The 10127-nt window shown below is 37.4% G+C and overlaps 1 pseudogene; it reads right to left on the minus strand.

The window, feature by feature from the left end:
• Nucleotides 1-7649: 7649 nt before the first annotated feature.
• Nucleotides 7650-9653, minus strand: LOC120779822 (annotated as a pseudogene).
• Between the last annotated feature and the right edge of the window lie 474 nt (nt 9654-10127).

Consider the following 10127-nt stretch of genomic DNA (forward strand, 5'->3'; position numbering starts at 1 on the left):
CTTCGCTTGGAATATCCAATTGGCGCCACGTAGCGAAAAGAAGAAACGACTGGCGCGCTGTTGTTAACTCGGCTATAATCGCGTAAGCGGTTCTACGCCAATTAAGAAGAAGAAGAAGATTTCAAAACAGTTAGTTCCTTACTTCTCAGCTTTGCTTTGATTTTTCTAAATTTCTTTAATAAATCGCTGTATTTTTTTCATAGTTATTGGACATAACATCATCCCAGTGTGGTCGCTTCCAGGGCATATCTGGTTCCACAAGGTCTTCATCAGAAAATAAATGATCTTCATCCAAATTTAATGTTGGGATTGCATAATTTTTTAAAAAAATTTTTCCCGATGAACGTGCTGCTGAAGTGGTAATGACAAATATAAAGTTTTTTGTCATAATCTTCATTTGCAACACTGCATTTTTCCCGCCAAATTTGACCGAAAATAAGATCGGCAGCGGGAAATTTAAATAATTTTAAATTGGGCCAGTATCTTTTTGATTTTTGGCAACTGCGCACACACCATTTAATTCCCGACCGTGCACTATGTTTATTTGCCCTTATAGTATTTTGAATTGCGGCCATACCGTTGCAATTTCAACGTAAATACAAAATAAATTAAAAATTTGTATGAATATAAATAAGTTTATTTGGAACAAGCCACGTAAAAATATTAGTAAAAATTTTAAATTGGGATCAACTACGTCAAAATATAGATATGTATACAAACAAAAATCAAAAGTTGTTTCAAGCGCAAGGGAGCATACATCCATTCACGTAGAAGATCAATCGCATATTAACATATGCACACATGCTCTAACAGAGCATGTTCAAAAACAAAAGTCAATTCAATGCTAAAATCCTTTTGAAATATACCCTGCAAAGCGTCATTGCTTCTGCATTTTTGTTTTTACTCGTAAAACTGAGAGAAACCTTAAACGAATATAAAAGAAACGTGCCAATAAATTTACACCGAAGTGTAACGAAAGTCGAAATAAAAGAATATGAAAATAAGAATGTAAACAAAACCGAAAATTATGATAAGAAGTTTGAAGCAAAAAATTCCGATGAATTTGGACACATATCGAAAAATTGTCAAAAACCTCAACGTAAACAAAGATGTGAAAAATGTAATAAAGTGCATTCAAGGTATGATTCTCAGTGTAAATTCGAAGCTAAAATACGAAACACATTTTGTGTAAACGATGAACTTTTTAAAGTTGACGCATTATTAAACGGTCAGAAATTAAAAGCATTTCTTGATACGGGTGCTCAGTGTAGCATGATTCGGAAATGTGAGAAACTCAATTGCAAATACATATAGTGTGATATACAAATCAGACGACTATGTGGTGGTAGTCGACGTGCGAAAGAATCAGTGAAAACAATTTTAACAATCGATGGCATTACTATACCTTATATTTGGTAGACGATCAATTATTACCTAGTGACATTTTATTAGGTCAAGAAAACTTTATAAACAATTTGCGGTTAAATATTCAAATTGGAAAAATAAAAGTAGAACGCGAACACGAGCAAGATATTAAAGTTGAAGAAATAAAACGTTACGTAAATTAAAATGAAATTATCTGTGAAATAAACGATAAATCTGTAAAAACAACGTTAATGAAAATTATAAACGATAATAGAAATGTTTTTGCAAACAACTTAAATGAACTCGGAAAAAGTAATTTGGTGAAAATGAAAATTGAATTAAATTCAAATGAAATAATGTCTCAATCTCCATATCGTGTACCAGAACCTAAAAAACAAATTGTCTCCGAAATGATAAACGATTTATTAAAAAACGATATAATACAACGTTCAGAATCACAATATGCAAGTCCAGTTGTGATTGTAAAAAAGAAAAACGGTAACGATAGATTATGCATTGATTATCGACGTTTAAACAAACTAATAGTCAAAGAAATATTTCCACTTCCAAATATTGAAGAGTGTCTTCAGGAAGCAGCGCGTTATAAATATTTCACAACGCTTGATTTGAATAGTGGGTACTATCAAATTGAAATTTTTTGTTACTACGGACGGTTTGTACGAATTTAAAAGAATGCCATTTGGACTGAAGTACGCTCCAATAGTATTTCAACGTTTAATGTCTAAAATCCAAGAAAAAGTAGCGAAAGATAATATGATTCATTATATGGACGACATACTTATCTGCAGTAATACCTCCGAAGAAATGTTTGGAAAACTTACGACAGTTTTAGAAGTTTTAAAAGAAGCTAATTTGACATTGAATATTTCAAAATGCGAGTTTTTGAAAACGACAATAAATTTCCTTGGACATCAAATATCACCGCATGGTTTAACTCCAGGCCAAGCTAAAATGAACGCAATACAGAATTATGAACGACCAACAAATGTTACTGAAGTTAGAAGATTTCTAAGGTTGAGTGGATATTTTCGAAAATTCATTCCAGGTTACGCAATAATATCCGAACCTATTCGAAAACTGCTACGTAAAAATGAAATCTTTATTGGAACTAAGACCAAGACAAAGCCTTTAACGAAATAAAGCAGAAACTGATGTCAAAACCTCTACTAGTTGCATATCGAGTAGATGGAAATCAAAAATTTCTTACAGATGCTAGTTCAGCTGATTTAGCGGGTGTATTGTTACAAAACGAATACGATGGATTAAAATCAGTCGCGTATTACAGTAGATCGACGAGCGATACTGAAAGAAGTTTCCACAGTTATGAACTTGAAACTTTGGCTGTAGTTGAAACGTTAGAGTGATTCCGGTAAAACTGCTATGAGTAAGAAGAACTTTTTGCACGAATTGGTCGATGGTGGTTAAGGATACAAGAATTCGATATTGTACATCGTCAAGGTAGACGCATGGAAAATATCGATGCATTAAGTCGGCGAAAGTGCTAAAGAAACAGATGTAGCAACTCTACGAGTAGATAAAGTATCGATTATATCAGACGATTGGTTGTTTAGTATGCAGTTACAGGACGACAATATAAAAGAGATCATCGAAAAGATTAAAAACAAAGATTAACAAAATTTGAAAGAATTTTGTATCGAGAAAGATAGATTATTTAGAATCGAAAAAGAAAAGAAATTATGGGTTGTTCCGAAAGCGTTAAGACCTAAAATGTTAAAAAAATGTCACGATAAAAATTGTCACTTGGGTTTCGAAAAAACCATTAACCAGATGAAAACGTACATATGGTTCCCACGAATGCGTAATTTCGTTAAATCATATTTAAAATGCGCATATAACAAACGTCAAGGTATTAAAATTGAAGGACAGTATCATTTCGATAACATCGTACCATTACCATTTAAAACCATTCATATGGATCATTTAGGACCATTTATCAAGAGTACGAAAAGAAACGAACACATATTAGTCATAGTAGACGCTTTTACGAAGTATACGATCATTAAAGCAGTAAAGAGTACAGCTCTACAGCTCAAAACTGCGGGTAAAAGTCCACATGAACTTTTATTTAGTTTTTCGCCAAGAGATATCCTTCAAAATAAAGTTTTGTTAGCATAACACGATAATAATCTAACAAGCAAAGAAGATATACCAAAACTACGAGAAGCAACTTGTGAAACAGTAAATCAGAAACGACAACAAGCTAAGAAACGATACAATGATCATCATTCAAAACCGAAAGAATTCCACGTTAATGACTTAGTGCTAGTCGAAAATGAACCTTGTTGTACTGGAACGTCGAGAAAGCTGGAGCCACGTTACAAAGGCCCCTTTATAATTAAGCAAGTGCTTGGTAAAGATCGTTATTTACTTAAAGACTTGCCAGAAGCAGAACGAAAGTCACGTTTCAATCTACGCATCCGATAAGATGAAGTCATGGTGCCAACTTTCCCCTAATTTTGAAGACGACAGCGATGAAGCCGATGACGAAAGCGACGAGCATAGCGATGGCGCTATACATTGCCAGGATCGCCGACTGTAAAGTAACCCTATGTGAAATATCAATTATCATATGAGTGGTATCACCGGCACATCAAAAGCAATACTTGAATTTTAACCGCCAACGCGAACGCAGCCTCCCGTGCGATATAATCTGATTTTACATAAACTTTGTGAACTAAAGTTTAATTATTTAGTATATAAATAAAGACCATCCTGTGAACATTAGAAAGTGTCCGAATAAAAAAAAACTTTTCAATTACCTTTCACTAGCAACTATGCCCTGGGTGCAGTTTTGCAGCAAGACAATCATCCAATTTGCTTCGCTAGTACAACCCTAAATAACCATGAACAAAATTATTCTGCCACTGAAAAAGGGTTATTAGCAATTGTTTGGGCTACCTATATTCGACCTAATTTATTTGGTGTTTAATTTGACATTCTGTCTGACCATCAACCACTGCGATGTCATTTTGTCAAATCAAATGTAAAGGATCTAAATCCGAGATTGCATAGAAGGCTCATTAAACTCAGCGAATTTAATATTAATGTATGTCGTCGCGAAAGAATTTTTGCGCTCGAACGAATAGCGATGAAAAGCAAAATAGAACAGAAAAGCCGAATGCGTGTTGTTTTGTTCACGTTATAAAAGCGAATGTAATTTATTTAAGCAATTGTTACATCTAATGTATGACAGGATTGCAGAGTGCCAAAATTTACAAAAAGTAGTAGGTGATGCTTCATAGGTCATGCTTCATCCTTGATATGGACAAGAGTTCCAATTGGGATATTGTTCTTTGGATATCGCCATCGTGAGCGTTGTTGCAAAAGTGATAAATATTCGGAACTCCACCTCTTTCAAAATGTCTGTTGCGTGAATTGCATTCGCTGCCAGTTGCTCAGTCGATTGGTGTTTATTGTAGAAAGGTTTGGTTCCAGTATAGACGTTAGTGGTGCACCTATAAGGAAATGGCCTGGTGTGAGAACATCTAAATCATCGGGATTTTCTGTAATTGGACAAAGTGGTCGAGAGTTAATAACTGCTGAGATCTGACATACGAGTGTTCTAAGTTCATCAAAAGTGGGTACTGCAGAACCAACAATTCGCCAGAAATGGAATTTCGCTATTTTAATTGAGGCCTCCCAAAGACCTCCGAAATGGGGAGACGGAGGTGGATAAACCAGTCAATTTCTTCAACAAGACACTGCCGATAAACTGCTTCAACATGTTGCTGCTTGAGAAATTGTTGCTGTAATTCTGCCATTTAATTTTTTGCTCCAACAAAGTTTGATGCGTTATCAGACCAAATGACCTTTGGTTTTCCACGGGTACAATAAAAACGTCGCTATGCTGCTAGAAAGGATTCAGTTGATCGATCCTTTACGACTTCCATATGAACCGTCTTCGTAGTAAAACATATAAAGAGACTTATGTAACATTTCGTTGATGGTCTGCTTCTAATTTCAGATCGGTCCGCAATAGTCAACTCCAGTGATTAGAAAGGGCCGACCTTGACGGAAGCGGTCTTCTGGAAAGTTTCCAATGATCTGTTCGCAAATCTTGAGGCGTAATCTGAAACATCGCACGCACTTGCTTATTATGTGACTCACCACCTTTTTGCCTCCCAGGGGCCAATATTGTTGTCGTATTGCAGCAAGTAATGCTTGAGGTCCGGCATGTAAATTCTGATGGTGAAAATGTGTTATAATAGATTCTGTTAGGGGATGTCCCTTGGGTAGAATAATTGGATGTTGTGAATAGTAATCCAATAATGCATTTTTAAACGACCACCTACTCGAATAAGTCCAAATGAGTCTAAAAATGTTGGCAAGGACGCCAATTTACTCGAAGTACTTATTGGCACAGACCTTTTAAGATCTTTGTATTCAGAAGAAAAATTCACTCTTTGCACCATGCGAAGTAAATACCAGGTTCCTTGTTGAATGTGTGTTGTATCGAGAATACCAGAATGGTCCTTTTTGATGAACATGTAGACGTAACCATGTATGCGCTGCATTACTATAAAGGAGTTTATATATTTGCAATCAAGCGAAATACCAGTTACTGAAGTTGACGAAAGTAATGCATTTTTCCGCCGCTCAGGTAAATTTCTAACGCGAATACTACTTTTAAGCCAATTTGTTTCCAAATCAAGCAGAAATGGGGGTCCAAATTTCCAAAGTGAAAAGTTTGATAACTCTATGGGCGATGCACCTCTCGACAAGATGTCTGCAGGGTTCAGATGTGTTGGTACATACCGCCACTCCATGCCATTTGTTAAATGTTGTATACTTGTAATGCGATTGGCGACAAAAATATTAAAACGTGAAGGCTCCTCCTTGATCCATGACAAAACCGTTGTAGAATCCGACCAGCAAAAGAACCGACAGTTAAATATTCGTAAATTGCATATTGACAGAATTACTTGAGCCAGAAGCGCAGCTGCACATAACTCTAGTTTAGGAACTGTGACCGTTTTTAATGGCGCAACCCTTGATTTCGAACAGAGCAACGTGGAATGTGCGTGTCCACCTAAACGAGATACTACATAGATACAGGTGCTGTAAGCTAAGAGACTGGCATCACAAAATGCGTGTAATTCCAAGCTAGAATTTGGTAAGCCAACATATCGTGGAAAGGTCTTATTCCCTATACTACTAAACTCATCGTAAATTTGAAGCCCTACTGTTTGATAAGTCATTGGTAGACTTTTATCCCAATCGGTTCACCCACAGCCGCTGAAGGAATATTTTTGCCTTGCACACTACGGGCCAATTAATCCCAATGGATCATAAAGTTGAGCAATAACCGACAAAACTGAGCGCTTAGTAATTTTTGTTTTGGCGAGAAGTAAACGAAAATATGAAAATATCAGCCTCGGGATTCCATTGAAGTCCAATCGTCTTTGATCAAAACACTTCCATCATCGAATTTGATTAATTTCTCCTTATCTGTATCCGCACATTGCTAAGCACTTCGCGTTGAATTATTTTGGAGCCAATGGGGTATAAACTGCTTCATCGACCGCAAGTTGATAGCCAAAAATGGTGCAGACTTTGTCCCATAAGTAACCGTATCGAATATTTGAATATTTTTATGGCATCTTTTGGATCGTCCCTCCAAAGTATGCATTGCAAGTAATTATCAGGTGCGGTAACTCGAATGCACCGATACATTTTGCAAATGTCTCCTGGTAGGGCGACTGGATTTGCACGAAAACGAAGGAGAGTGTCGGCTAACTTTGGTTGAATGGTTGGACCTGCCATCAGCGCATAGTTCAATGAATAACCAGTTGTAGTCTGTGCTGAGCCGTCGAATACGACTCTAAGCTTTGTTGTTGTGCTATCGTTTTTGAACACGCAATGATGTGGGATAAAATATGTGGGTAGCGATGGTATTGGCTTCGATACTGGAGACATGTGTTGAAGTTCGAATTATTCCTTCATAAAAGATACGTATTGTAATTTTACTTCCTTATTACGTTCGAGATGCCTCTCAAGAATTAGAAACCGTCGTAACGCTTGCTCGTAGGAATCACCAAGAAGGCTAATACTGGGCTTTAGAGGTAAGCGAACCGAATATTCGCCTGTCAGCAAACGACTGTAGTTTGCCTTAAAGTGATCTTCGAAATCAAGTTCCTCTCCTGTTGCCTTACTAATAGGCTCAAAGCTGTTGTCTATTTCCCAAAATGAACGCACCAATTCATTGGTAGATGGATGATCTGCGTCACACTCAAGAGATGTTGTTACTGTTGTTGTAAACGACGATAGCTTTGGCCACCCGATACGATCCATTCAAAACGGGTTTTTTGGAGAATATAATTATTTTTTAAACGAATTTGACCAATGCAAAGCAAATCAAAAAATATGCTTGCACCTATGAGAAGATCCCCACGTTGCGGCTTCTGAAACTCAGGATCAGCTAAGTCGATATTCGCCGGAATATCCCAATCATTGATTTCGAGTGGATAATTTGGCTGATAATCGGTGATTGTGAATTGAAATGTTGACGCTAGAATTAACAATAAATTCCGAATCTCCGATACCGGAAACTGCTAACGATGATTTAGATTTTTATACTCTCGCAACAATGTTGCTAAGGAGAGTATTATAGTTTTGTTCACATAACGGTTGTTTGTAAGTCCTAAAACTAAAAGAGTCAGATATAGGGTTATATATACCAAAGTGATCAGGGTGACGAGTCGAAATCCGGATGTCTGTCTGTCCGTCCGTCCGTCTGTCCGTCCGCCCGTCCGTGCAAGCTGTAACTTGAGTAAAAATTGAGATATCATGATGAAACTCGGTACACGTATTCCTTGGCTCCATAAGAAGCTTAAGTTCGAAGATGGGCAAAATCGGCCTACTGCCACGCCCACAAAATGGCGGAAACCGAAAACCTATAAAGTGTCATAACTAAGCCATAAATAAAGATATTAATGTGAAATTTGGCACAAAGGATCGCATTAGGGAGGAGCATATGTGGACGCAATTTTTTTGGAAAAGTGGGCGTGGCCCCGCCCCCTACTAAGTTTTTTGTACATATCTCGGAAACTACTATAGCTATGTCAACCAAACTCTATACAGTCGTTTTCTTCAGGCATTTCCATATACAGTTCAAAAATGGAAGAAATCGGATAATAACCACGCCCACCTCCCATACAAAGGTTATGTTGAAAATCACTAAAAGTGCGTTAACCGACTAACAAAAAACGTCAGAAACACTCAATTTTACAGAAGAAATTGCAGAATGAAGCTGCACCCAGGCTTTTTTTTTAAATTGAAAATGGGCGTGGCCTCGCCCACTTATGGACCAAAAACCATATCTCAGGAACTACTCAACCGATTTCAATGAAATTCGGTATACAATGTTTTCTTAACACCCTGATGACATGTACGAAATATGGGTGAAATCGGTTCACAACCACGCCTTCTTCCAAAATAACGCTATTTTGAATTCCATCTGATGCCTCTTCTGAATAATACGAGTATATACATTAGGAACAAATGATGATAGCGGAATAAAACTTTACAAAAATACGGTATTTGAAAAATATGTAAATGACGTATAATGAAATCTCGATTATCACTTTATTGTGCGAGAGTATAAAATGTTCGGTGACACCCGAACTTAGCCCTTCCTTACTTGTTTAATATATAATTGATTTGCTAATCTCGTCGTTATAAAGTTCATTTGTGAAGCAGAATCGAGGATCGCGCGACATGGTATTAGTGATCCGACACTGTTGCGAACGAAAACAATAGCAGTTGCAAGAAGCACACATTCAGTTGAACAAGAGTGTGACTGAGGTGAAGGTGAGCGACTTTTTGATGTCCTTGTGACGAGGACAGCTGGCTGTGATGGACCAAGTGTGGTTTCAGAAATACCAGTTACGGCTGGGTGGACTTGAGTAAAATGCAGCAGGGTATGATGCTCCATTGAACAACAGCGACATGTAGAAGATTTACATTGCTGCACCTGATGTCCTGGTTTGAGACAATTTATGCACAGATGTGCTCTTTTGGCTTCCTTCCACCTGTCACTTGGACATAAACTTTTGCGAATAGTGGGCACGTGTACACAATATGGTCATGTTTTTGCAAATCGCACAATTTTTGGTGGAAGTCTTAGAAACAACAAATGCATTTTTACGATACTTTGTATTGCTCACCTGTGTGCTAGGTGTTTTTGTTACCATAGCATGAGTCACATTTTCTAATGTTTAACATCTCCTCTGCAAGAACGTAGCCATATCCGTCCACGTGGGTAACTCCTCAACTGGAATCTTTTCTTCCCACAATGCGTGTGTTTCGGGATCTAATTTCTGTGCAGCGATATACTGAAATAAACAATCAGCTATTTGTTCAATCGTACCCAACGAATGCAAGGCTCGAACAGGCGATATTAATTTGTCCACCAGCGAACGCAACTCTCCTGATTTTTCGTCAGTGCTCATCCTCTGCAATCCGAATAGCTCTTGAATGTGTGCCTGAAAAATCAAACGTCGATTACTGAATCTTTGACTAAGTAATTTCATAGCAATTGTGTAGTTTTCGTCACGCATTTCAAGTGATTGGATAGTATCCAGTACTGCTCCCTTCAGGCATGAACGAAGATGCTGGAATTTTTCCAAGTTTGACAATTCTGTGTCATCGTGTACTATTGTTTGAAACATGCCAAAAAAGTTCGGCCAATCAGTATACGCTCCTCCAAATGACGGTAGCTG

The sequence above is a fragment of the Bactrocera tryoni genome, unplaced genomic scaffold, assembly GCF_016617805.1.
Source record: "Bactrocera tryoni isolate S06 unplaced genomic scaffold, CSIRO_BtryS06_freeze2 scaffold_11, whole genome shotgun sequence".
Lineage (NCBI taxonomy): Eukaryota > Metazoa > Arthropoda > Insecta > Diptera > Tephritidae > Bactrocera > Bactrocera tryoni.